Below are 13029 nucleotides of genomic sequence, written 5' to 3'. Positions count from 1 at the left end.
GACAGCTATATCGAAATCTGGGCCGATTTCTATGAAATTCACCACGATATCGAGAGTCTTAAGAAAATCCTTCCTGCAAAATTTCGAGAGAATTGTTGTTAACCAATGAGCACTTAATTGCAATATTTCTGAAAATCGGACAAACATATTGTACATATGGGAGCTATACCTAAATCTAAACCGATTTGGAGCAAACTTCTCAGATACTGTGGCAGTCGTCTAGTAAAACGTTTTGCGAAATTTTGGCAAAATTGGTCAATAAATGCGCTTGCTCTGACTCTTGAAATTAAAATCAGGCGATATATATATGACAGCTATATCTAAATCTGAACCAATTTCGAACAAACTGAATAGACAATGTGTTAATCGTCAAGGAAAGCGTTTTACGAGTTTTTGGAAATATTGGTCAATAAATGTACTTGATGTAGCTCTAAGAGTGCAAATCAGGCGATATTTATATATCAGAGCTATATCTAAATCTGAACCTATTTTCATGAAATTCACCAGTAATATCGAAAGTCATAAGAAAATCCTTCTTGCCAAATTTCGAAAATTAACAAATCACCATTTTATTGCATTATTACTTCAAATCGGATAAACATATATATAGGGGCTTTATCCAGATCTGAACCAATTTTTTCCAATTTCAATAGGCTTCGTCTCTAGGCTGAAAAACATGCCTGTACCAAATTTGAAGACGATTGGATGAAAACTACGATTTCTACGTTGTACACAAACGAACATAACGGACAGACAGACAGACATAGCTATATCGAATCAGAAAGTGATTCTGAGTCGATCTGTATACTTATTAATGGGTCTATCTCTCTTGCTTCTGGGTGTAACAAACAAATTCACTTAGTTATAATACCCTGTACCGCAGTAGTGGAGTAGGGTATAAATATGCCGTATGTGAACGGGTGAAGATATCTCCTCGTATATCCCCACAAATGAAGACCTAGCAGCCCGAACACTTTTGGAAATACCCAAGTGAGCAATTTTAGGAGCCTGCCAAAAGTTGCACACGATCTTGCTAATACCTCAGCTCTAACCGTTCTAAATTTCAAAAAGATATTTCTACCGTGTGTGAACGGACATGACATATTTGATACCATTTTTTTGGTTTTCTCCCACTGTGCGTCGTTCGGACTTGGCTTTTAAAAAGAAGGCCCTTTATCATTGAGCTTAAAAAAAAACATTCATTGATATGTTCCTTAATAAAATGTTCATGGGCAAATTTGCATTAAATCTTAATGTTCCGTATTTCAGCAAAATCGTGTAAAAAATGCAGCTACAACAGGCTTAAGACCCTAAATCAGCATATCGGCATATGGCACCAATATGTAAATATGGCCCTATATTTGCCATAATCGGGTCGGATATCGGGGCCCCATTTGCACTCACTGTCTTAAATTTCAGCGAAATTGGACAAGGAATGCGACACCAATGAGCTTAAGACTCTAAATCGCCAGATCGGTGTATATGACAGCTATATCCAAATGAAGTCCGATTTGGCCCATTAAAGAACTGCGTATAGAGAAAATTAAAATCTGTATAAAATTTCAACTCAATGCCCTAATTTTTAAAGACTACAGCGTGATTACAACTGACGTACAAACACACAGGCAGCGTTAGATCGTCTTATAATTCTACGACGATCCGAAATATATATACTTTGGAGGGTCGAAAACAAATACTTCGATGTGTTGCAAACGCAATGACTAACTGAATATACCCCCATATATAGAAAAACATCGCAGCTCTAATTTATATATATCATAGTTTATACTTAGTTTAGTTTGAAACTAAAGTGGATATATATGCACACAGAGACGACCAATTACAGAGTATAGCAAAACTCACACCAAAAATCCAATGTCACACTCTAAAGGACTAAGGACTACGGACAAAGTGTGTGTGTCTCATTTTTCATTGCAATGCACACATACAATTTACAGGCAACGAGAAAGTCATCATCATCATTTCATTGTAGGTGCTAACGAAGAGGCTTTTACACTGGTATGCACTCATATGCGGGCATATGTGTGTGTGTGTGTGTGTGTATGTATGAAAATAATACCTGTGTGTTTTCGCTCAACCACATAAAGTACTTTTACTTTATAACATAAAGGTCATGTAAAAGCCGTTAAGTGTTGTAAATTAAACAAAACCACACACTCTGCGAGTGAGTGTGTGCATGTGTGACTCATGGCCAAACTCACTCACACCTTCAGCCAACCACATATATTCGCACTTATTGCGACGCAAGGTTAACACCAATTACAATACTCCATCCTACTCGTTGTCGTACACAGCCAAAACAATGCAAAGTTGTTACTCCTGAATGAGTAGTAAGGATTGCCAAAAGGCAAAAAATTTGCACGTTTTTTTGCCTGTAAGGGTGAAGATCATTTTAATTTTACAGTTTTCGTTTGTATCTCATTCGAGACGAGCTCAATAAACGTAAAAATGTTTGCTATGGAAAAAGGAAACGAAGATCACCACACACACCAACCACTATGGGAAGCGTTTCGTCATTTGGTTAGAATATCAGCCAAATGACGAAACGCGTCCCATATTGTTTCGTGTGTATGGTGTGCTCTGGCTTTCCCCTTCCATTGCATATTCCAACCAAATAACGAAACGCGTCCCATAGTGGTTGTTGTTGGTTTAGCAGTTAGTTGTGTTTTATCTTTTGTCTGCTTGATTCTATTGAATGTCCAGACCATGGAACTCTGCGACTAAGATGGGGTGCGTCCAGAGGGAACTAGGTCTGAGTCGAGTGGGTCTGGCTGGGCAGTTAAACAGGTGACGTGTATTGTGCGGTCCCTGGTTACAATCGGGACATACATCTTGCGCGTCGGCATCAATCCTTGCTCTGTAGGAGTTGAGGCGGCTGCATCTGCCGGAACGTAATTGAGCCAGAACTACTCTGGTTTGTCGGGGGAGGTCAATTTCTTCAGGTGCAATGGTAGGCGATTGTTCTCCAAGGACTACATACAACCTGTAGCTATTTACCATATCGGCTACCGTGTTTGCATGAATATTGTCTAGACCAGCTTGATCTAGAGGTTCTCTAGATCATGTAGATCTACCTTAAGGCTTCTGGGCGGTGGATATCGATCCACAAGACGATGATTAGTATAGTCTCTGCAAAAACAGGCCTAAAGGTATTGCTCAGACAGAATGAAGTTATGTCTTCGCAGGATCTTTGTCTCCTGATGGAGGTGGTCCACATGAGAACTGAAGAGACAGCCCGTCGCAGTTCAGAGGGCGGCATTCTGACAGATCTGAATATAATTCCACTGCGTGTCACAGAGCTAATGAGACCACACTTATCACAGGCCGGCCAATTGCTTTGTACGTGGTCAACAAGGTTTATTTTTCGGCACCTCAAGTGCTGAAGGCAAGTGGCTTGTGGACCTTGTTTCTACTTTTGACTTTATCGCAAATTGCTGTGGCATGTGAGAAGAATATGTGAGAGCTATCAAGTGTGACGTGTATTTTGGGACACTTGATGGTCGAAATCATTTCTCCATCGTTCATCACAGTCAGCTCGGCATTCATCTCACTCGTATTTGTGGTGAACAATGTGGCTGAAGATTTGGTGGCAGATATCTTCAGATTTGTTGCAGCGAAATATGAGGCAAATTCGTTGAGGTAGACGTTCAACCTATCGCAGATGTTAACAATGGGTGGGGGCCGGATGCCATGATCGTACAATCGTCCGCATATGATACGATCTCTATGCCGTGCCGGAAATATCACCCCGCCTTAAGGAACTCCCTGATTCAATCTACGGTGTTTCGACTTCTTATCTCTAAAATCCACAATGACTGGCGACCTCACAGATAATTCGCGACCCAGCGTTTCAGGCCTGGTTAGAGGGACGTGTTTGCGATGTCCTCAAATAGTTTGGCATGGCTGACCGCATCGAATGCCATCGATAGATCCAGTGCCACGAGGGCCGTCCTATCATATGGCTGGGCTGATTGAAGTCACGGCAAATGTATGCGGTGATGGCATACAAACCAGTTGTTGTGCTATGCAGTCTCCGAAATGCATGTTGATATCTCGGCGAATGGAAATTCTCCTACGGGGCTCAGGAGGTGTAATGCCTCAAACGTCTTTGCTACTGATGAGAGAAGGGAGATCGGTCTGTACGACTCCCCCAAACTCGGGTCCTTTCCAGGTTTGAGTAGCTGGATCACTCTGCCCATTTTCCAGACATCGGGAACTATAAAAGTATTCAAAGACATGTTGAGGACAATAGTAAGGTACTCAACTCCAGGTAAATCCAGATTCTTCAGCATCCGTGTAGAGATTCCGTCGGGGCCCAACGCCTTGGATGATTTGACGCCACGGATGACATTCGTAACATCGTCCACGATAAATTGCGATAGTTGTCCATCGGCTCGGAGACCACGGATACGGCGAATGGCTCTCCTCCATGCCCTGTCACTCTCGGGATGCACAATTAATTGACGGTTGAAGAACCGTGTGCATATCTTTAGTTATGGTTACGTCGAAAAAAGTGACTGAGGTCCTGTCATCCCGTCTACCGGGGTTCGAGAGTGACTTAACAGTAGACCACAACTTGCCTAAACCGGTGCCTAAGTTGGATTGCTCCAAGTGTTCCAGCCACAAATTCCGCCAATGTTCGTTGACTTACTTACCATTATATTCTCCATTAATGCAAACTGGTTCATATGTTTTACGAAGAATCTTTCTCTCAAGTACTCCAAGCACTGCCTCATAATAATCTTCTCCAACAGGATATTAAAGCGATCACACGATAGGCTGCCTCCTTGTCTAAAACGTCGTTTCTTTCCTATTCAGTAAGTGTCATCCTGCAGAGTATTATAAGTTTTGCATGTTCGTTGACTACCCTGGGGTTAGTGGGGTTCGTACAACGAATCCCATAACGCTCGTCTGCGAGAATCACTGTCTGCGCCGGGAAATTGGGCTCCACTTGGGGTATTCGACCCGTTGGTATAAAGCGAGCGGCTGTGTGAATGCTGTGTTAATGATGTCTCGGATTTTCTTTTCACCAACTATCACTTCCGAGGGGGGTGTCAGTTCATTGAAGCGGGGGTTGGTGTACTCTCTGAAGGTCTAATCGGCCTTTTTCTGATTGATAAACGTCCGGCGTTCAGAGGTAATGAAGTCGGGTCGTCGGTCGATGGTGAGAATCATGGGGTGGTGGTCTGACCCCAAAGAAATGACGACTTGCCAGGATACGTCACTCAGGAGACCAGGGGATGCAATGCAAATGACTGAATAGTGGTTGGTGTGTGTGGTGATATCTGGCTTTCCTTTCCCATTGCAAAACAAGTAAATTGGCGTTAAGTTCGGCTGGACCGAACTTTGGATACCCACCACCTCGGGTATATATGTAAACCCCCATTCGTCAAAATCCGGTGAAAAATTTATACCTTACGCTCTATAGCAGCTATATCGAAATATATTCCGATTTGGACCAAATACTAATAAGTACAAGTCACTGTTCAATTGTGTAAAACAAAATATTGGTCTTTTTAGTAGCTAAATCTAAAAATAAACCGATCTGAACCATATACAACACGGATGTCGAGAAGCCTAACATAAGTCACGGTGTCAAATTTCAATGAAATCGGATTATAAATGCCCATTTTATCGGGCCAAAACTTTAAATCAAGATATCTGTCCACATGGCAGCTACATCCAAATCTGCACCGATTTGGTCCAAGTTTCAAAAAAATTTCAAAGAGCCTAAAACAACGCACTGTCCCAAATTTCGGCGAAATCGGATAATAAATGAGCGTTTGATGGGTCCTAAACCTTTAATCGAGAGATTGGTCCATATGGCAGCTATATCTAAAACTAGACCGATCTGAGCTGAATTGAAGAAGATTATCGGAGGGCTTAAAACAACTCACTGTCACAAATTTCGGCGACATTGAACAATAAATGTGCTTTTTATGGGCCCTAAACCTTAAATCGAGAGATCGGTCTATATGGCAGCTATATCCGAATCTGGACCGATCTATACCATATTGAAGAAGGATGTCGAAGGGCCTAACACAACTTAATGTCCCAAAATTCATTAAAATCGCATAATAAATGTGGGTTTTATGGGCCTAAGACCCTAAATCGGCGGATCGGTCTATATGGCGGCTATATCCAAATATGTACCGATCTGGGCCAAATTGACGAAGGATGTCGAGGGGTCTAACACAACTCACTGTCCCAAATTTCAGCAAAATCGGATAATAAATGTGGATTTTATGGGCCCAAGACCCTAAATCGGTAGATCGGTCTACATGGGGGCTATATCGAGATAAAATCCGATAGAGCCCATCTTCGAACTGAACCTGCTTATGAACAACAAGTAAAAAGGCGTTAAGTTCGGCCGGGCCGAACTTTGGATACCCACCACCTTGGGTATATATGTAAACCTCCTTTCATCAAAATTCGGTGAAAATTTCATACCTTATGTCCCATATCAGTTATATCAAATTATGTTCCGATTTGGACCAAATACTAATAAGTACACTAGCAATATCTAAAAATAAACCGATCTGAACCATATACAACACGGATGTCGAAAAGCCTAACATAAGTCATTGTGTCAAATTTCAGTGAAATCGGATTATAAATGCGCCTTTTATGGGGCCAAGACTTTTAATCGAGATATTGTTTTACATGGCAGCTATATCCAAATCGTGTTGCATAAAAGTGTCGAAGAGCCTAACACAAAGCACTGTCCCAAATTTCGGACAATAAATGACTCTTTTATGGGCCTAAAACCTTAGATCGAGAGATCGGTCTATATGACAGCTATATTGAAATATGAACCGATCTGGATCAAATTGAAGAAGGACGTCGAAGAGCCTTACCAAACTCACTGTCTCAAATTTCAGCGATATCGGACAATAAATGCGTTTTTTATGGCCCCAAAACCTAAAATCTAGATATTGGTCTATATGGCAGCTATATCCAAATCTGGACCGATCTGTGCGATATTGCAGAAGTATGTCAAGGGGCTTAACTTAACTCACTGTCTTAAATTTCGGCGACATCGGACAATAAATGAGCATTTTATGGGCCCAAAACAATAAATCAAGAAATCGGTCTATATGGCAGCTGTATCCAAATCTGAACCGATCTGGATCAAATTGAAGAAAGATGTCGAAGGGCCTAACACAACTCACTGTCCCAAATTTCAGCAAAATCGGACAATAAATGTGGCTTTTATGGACCTAACACCATAAATCGGAGGATCGGTCTGTATGGCAGCTATATCCAAATCTGAACCAATCTGAGCCAAATTAACGTAGGATTTCGATGGGCCTTACACAATTCACTGTCCCAAATTTCAGCGAAATCGAATAATAAATGTGGCTTTTATGGGCCTAAGACCCAAAATCGGAGGATCGGTCTATATGGGAGCTATATCCAAATCTTAACCGATCTGGGCCAAATTAACAGAAGAAGTCGAGAAGCCTAACACAACTCATTGTCCCAAATTTCAGCAAAATGGGATAATAAATGTGGCTTTTATGGGCCTAAGACTCTAAATCGGAGGATCGGTCTATATGGGGGCTATATCAAGATATAGTCCGATATAGCCCATCTTCGAACTTAACCTGCTTATGGACAAAAAAAGAATCTGTGCAAAATTTCAGCTCAATATCTCTATTTTTAAAGGCTGTAGCCTGATTTCAACAGACAGACGGACGGACATGTCTAGATCGTCTTAGATTTTCACGCTGATCAAGAATGTATATACTTTATAAGGTCGGAAATGGATATTTCGATGTGTTGCAAACGGAATGACAAAATGAATATACCCCCATCCTTCGGTGGTGGGTATAAAAAGATAATCTGTGCAGAGTTTCAGCTCAATATCTCTATTTTTAAAGACAGTAGCGTAACGGACACACGGACGGAAAGACGGACAGATAGACACATAGACAGACGGACAGACAGACAGATGGACAGACAGACGGACAGACAGACAGACAGACGAACAGACGGACAGACAGACAGACAGACGGACAGGCAGACGGACAGACGAACGGACAGACAGACGGACAGACTGGCAGACGGACAGACAGACAGACAGACAGACAGACAGACAGACAGACAGACAGACAGACAGACAGACAGACGGACAGACAGACAGACAGACAGACAGACAGACGGACAGACAGATGGACAGACAGACGGACAGACAGACAGACGGGCATGGCTAGATTATTTTCGATTCAAGAATATTTATTTCGATGTGAAAATCGATATTTCGATTTGTTGCAAACGGAATGACAAAATGAATATACCCCCATCCTTCGGAGGTGGGTATAAAAATTTCCGATCGTTGAGCTCGTCTCGAAAGAGATACAAACAATTTTGCCGCCAAAAGGTAGTTCTCGTTGTAGTATTTTTTCAAGCAGTGTTCTTGTCAATAACTAGAGTAATGGAGCTAAGCGTTGCCATGGCATTGTCAGCATACGTTGATTGAACGATACATGTCCGTACTTTAAAATGTCTTTCGAAAGCATGCCCTCTTTCCAAAGGTGCTTAGCTGCTCCAACTTTTGCACTTTCGCTTCATATTCATTGTCCGATTATGACGCTGAACACCTGGGTTCGAGTCTTGGTGAGAATATTAGAAAAAAATTTCAGCAGTGGTTATCCTCTACCAATGCTGGCGACATTTGTGAGTCATTATACCGGAGAAGTTTGACCCTGGAATTTCTTAATAAAATGTTCACAGACAAATTTGCAATACTTCATATTACCATGGGTTGGTACAGATAGTAAATTTGCAAATTTGCTACCAATTAACAAGAATCTTCTACAGCGCCTTTCAAACTTCAGAAGCTTAAAATTTTACCCGATTTGATTAAAATTTGGAGTATGAAATACACGTTTAACCTCCAATGCTTATAACGATTTGACCAATAAACTAAAATGACTTCTTGGGGACCTAAACAAATAACTGACCGACTTGAATTCTTCCAAAAAAAATCTGCTTGTGTGCCTTAAAAGAATCCTTTAAAACAGCAGCCTAAGGTGCGTCGAGAGACCACATAGCGCATTTATACTTGTTTCTCCTTTTTTTTGCTAGGATTTAGGCTAAGACTAATGTAGTCATGAGCCGCAAAACATTAAAGTGGCAACCCTTTCTGCTATGTATTGTAGAATGTATGCATTTTGTTCATCCCATACATCTCAGCATGCTATTTCATACTCTTGCACTGTCACACTGCTACAGCAACTGCCTTGGCTAATGTTAGTGGCAATGAGACACTGCTTGAAAGTGTTCAGTGGGTGCCAAAGTGCACAAGTGTCTCTATGTGTGTGTGTGTGTGTGTGTTTGCTCTGGTATGAGTGAGTGCAAGTGTATAATTAAAATATTATGTGAGTGTGTTAATTAAGTGTCATCCTTTTATTAATGTTTATTTGCGCATTTGGCTTTTAATTAAATATTTATTTCAACGCAATATGATTCTTGAACTATGCCAAAGTGAGACAGAGAGCTTTGGCAAGAGCCGACCTGCTGCACTGCAGTAACCACATGTGTAAGCAACAATCACAGGTGCATGTAAATTACATAGGTAGGCATTAAATGGTAAAGGTCACCGAGATTTCAGAGAAAGTATTTTAAAATGAAACCATGCATGCATCAGGTTATGGCTATAAAAGAAACTGCACAACAATTAAAATTTTTATTAAAGGTCACAACTGACGTCATACATTTAAAAGATCACTTCGACAAGACATTTAAAGTGTTTAAAAAGAAACTTCAATGTGCGCCTTGCTATAAAAAACACGTCAAACTTTCTGTTGGGCAGAACAGTGGATAATCGCCAACACGTATACATATAAAGGGTGATTTTTTTGAGGTTAGGATTTTCATGCATTAGTATTTGACAGATCACGTGGGATTTCAGACATGGTGTCAAAGAGAAAGATGCTCAGTATGCTTTGACATTTCATCATGAATAGACTTACTAACGAGCAACGCTTGCAAATCATTGAATTTTATTACCAAAATCAGTGTTCGGTTCGAAATGTGTTCATTCACCGTAACGTTGCGTCCAACAGCATCTTTGAAAAAATACGGTCCAATGATTCCACCAGCGTACAAACCACACCAAACAGTGCATTTTTCGGGATGCATGGGCAGTTTTTGAACGGCTTCTGGTTGCTCTTCACTCCAAATGCGGCAATTTTGCTTATTAACGTAGCCATTCAACCAGAAATGAGCCTCATCGCTGAACAAAATTTGTCGATTCACTGAAAATGATTTCACTGAAAATGATTCACTGAAAATGATTTGCAAGCGTTGCTCGTTAGTAAGTCTATTCATGACGAAATGTCAAAGCATACTGAGCATCTTTCTCTTTGACACCATGTCTGAAATCCCACGTGATCTGTCAAATACTAATGCATGAAAATCCTAACCTCAAAAAAATCACCCTTTATATTCTCAAACTTCGTAGAAACCAGACAAAAAATTTATCATTAATGATCCCAAAAAGTCTATTCGCGAAATCGGTCTATAGCTATGTATATATAGACCCATTTCCCATCACGGTCAAATTAGGTCCATATCCGGCGTGGATATCGAGGGATCATAAACAAATTCCCGTTTATCAAATTTCGATGATATCGGATGATAAATACGCGTTTTATGGGCCAAGGACCTTAAAAATGAAGATCGGTCTTTATGACAGCTTTAAAGCGAGAGATTGGTGAATGATGGACAAATCCAATTCTGGTCCTATGTGGACTATGCTCGGCAGGGACATCGAAGAGTTTAAAGCACTACACTAAAGCCAATTTCAGCGAAATCGGTGAGAGAATACTCCCCTTTATGGCAGTTTTACCGAAATATGGTCGACCCTGAACCATAATTCTCACGAAGTCGATGTGCCTAACAATCTTACTTTTCCAAGTTTTCAGCTAATAGCCTCCAAACTTGGGGATTTTGGAAAACAAGCAACGGTTCTGATTGGTTTTGATTTAACAAAATCCTGGATTATCTTCATGTGAACACAAACCTCCACGCGGTGTCACCAGGGTAGCAACCCTTAACACCCGTTAAAGACCCGAGCGCACATTGATGGGACTTCAAAGTCCCATGTTCGGGCTGTTAAAAGCAAATTTATTGTCTAATTGTCAAAATTTTTAATTGCTAAAAATAACTCAATTATCCCTCAAAACACGTGCTTTTATGTGCAAGATTTTTATACTCTCCAAGAAATTCGACAAACAACGGTTTTCTTAGATTTCCCCCAGGACTGGTCCTTTATTATACCCCCCACCAAAGGATGGGGGTATATTCATTTTCACATTCTGTTTGCAACACATCGAAATATCCATTTCCGACCCTATAAAGTATATATATTTTTGATCAGAGTTAAAATCTAAGACGACCTAGCCATTTCCGTTCGTCTGTCTGTTGAAATCACGCTACAGTCTTTAACAAGTAAAAAGGTGTTAAGTTCGGCCGGGCCGAACTTTGGATACCCACCACCTCGGGCATATATGTAAACCACCTTTCGTCAAATCCGGGGGAAAATGCTATATCGAAATATGTTCCGATTTGGACCAAATACTAATAAATACAAGTCATTGTTCAATCGTGTATAACAAAATATTGGCGTTTTTAGTAGCTATATCTAAAAATAAACCGATCTGAACCATAAACGACACGGATGTCGAATAGCCTAACATACGTCACTGTGTCAAATTTCTGTGAAATCGGATTATAAATGCGCCTTTTATTGGGCCAAGGCTTTTCATCAAGATATTGGTCTATATGGCAGCTATATCCAAATCTGGACCGATTTCGACCAAGTTGCAGATAAATGTCGAAGAGCCTAACAGAACTCACTGTCACAAATTTCGGCGACATCGGACAATAAATGTATCTTTTATGGGCTCAAAACCTTAAATCGAGAGATCGGTCTAAATGGCAGCTATATCCAAATCTAAACCGATCTGAGCCAAATTGACGAAGGATGTCGAAGGGCCTAAGACAACTCATTTTCCTGAATTTCAGCAAAATGGGATAATAAATGTGGCTTTTATGGGCCTAAGACCCAAAATCAGATAATCGGTCTATATGGCAGCTATATCCAAATCTGAACCGATCCGAGCCAAAGTAACGAAGGATGTCGAAGGACCTAAGATGACTCACTGTCCCAAATTTCAGCAAAATCGGATAATAAATGTGGCTTTTATGGGCCTAAGACCCTAAATCGGAGGATCGGTCTATATGGCAGCTATATCCAAATCTGGACCGATCTGAGCCAAATTGACGGAGGATGTTGGGGGGCCTAACATAACTCACTGTCTTAAATCTCAGCAAAATCGAATAATAAATGTGGCTTTTATTGGCCTAAGACCCTAAATCGGTGGATCGGTCTATATGGGGGCTATATCAAGATATAGTCCGATATAGCCCATATTCGAACTTAACCTGCTTATGGACAAAAAAAGAATCTATGCAAAATTTCAGCTCAATATCTCTATTTTTAAAGACTGTAGCGTGATTTCAACAGATAGACGGACAGACGGACGGACATGTCTAGATCGTCTTAGATTTTTACGCTGATCAAGATTATATATACTTTATAGGGTCGGAAATGGATATTTCGATGTGTTGCAAACGGAATGACAAAATGAATATACCCCCATCCTTCGGTGGTGGGTATAAAAATAGAGATATTGAGTTGAAACTTTGCACAGATTCTTTTTTATACCCACCACCGAAGGATGGGGGTATATTCATTTTGTCATTCCGTTTGCAATACATCGAAATAACCATTTCCGACCTTATAAAGTATATATATTCTTGATCAGCGTAAAAATCTAAGACGATCTAGCCATGTCCGTCCATCTGTCTGTTGAAATCACGCTACAGTCTTTAAAAATGGAGATATTGAGTTGAAACTTTGCACAGATTCTTTTTTTGTCCATAAGCAGGTTAAGTTCGAAGATGGTCTAAACCGGACTATATCTTGATATAGCCCCC

This window comes from Stomoxys calcitrans, chromosome 4 (genome assembly GCF_963082655.1).
Source record: "Stomoxys calcitrans chromosome 4, idStoCalc2.1, whole genome shotgun sequence".
NCBI lineage: Eukaryota > Metazoa > Arthropoda > Insecta > Diptera > Muscidae > Stomoxys > Stomoxys calcitrans.
Note: the sequence above shows the minus strand (reverse complement) of the source record.